This window comes from Carassius auratus, chromosome 20 (genome assembly GCF_003368295.1).
Source record: "Carassius auratus strain Wakin chromosome 20, ASM336829v1, whole genome shotgun sequence".
Classification (NCBI taxonomy): Eukaryota; Metazoa; Chordata; class Actinopteri; order Cypriniformes; family Cyprinidae; genus Carassius; species Carassius auratus.
Genome location: NC_039262.1, coordinates 4869512 through 4869885, shown reverse-complemented (window position 1 = coordinate 4869885; position 374 = coordinate 4869512).

Here is a 374-nt window from a genome sequence, read left to right as displayed (position 1 = left end):
CCTAGACCGCCTGAAGTCCATAATGATCTCCTTTGTATTAGTCCATTTATAAAAGATATTATGAATTCAGTCTAGCGGGAGTGTAAGCACTCTAAAAAAAAAGCTATAAGCTATAAGTGAGTTCACCAAAACTGCACTGACCAAAAATTGTGTGTATCAGCGATGTTATATTTAGTAAAATCGTCTTAAATTATAGAAATATTAACTCTGTCTTCATTTGTATGTTAATCTATAAGATTTTGGGCTGATCAAATAGTAGATTTTGTCAAAAGTCCCACCATGGCCCTGCCTGCAACATCAAGCCCCGCCCCCCAGCAGCCCCTAGGTAAAGTATGTTTCTGCTCTATTGTTCAAAATTAACCTAATAACCTAAA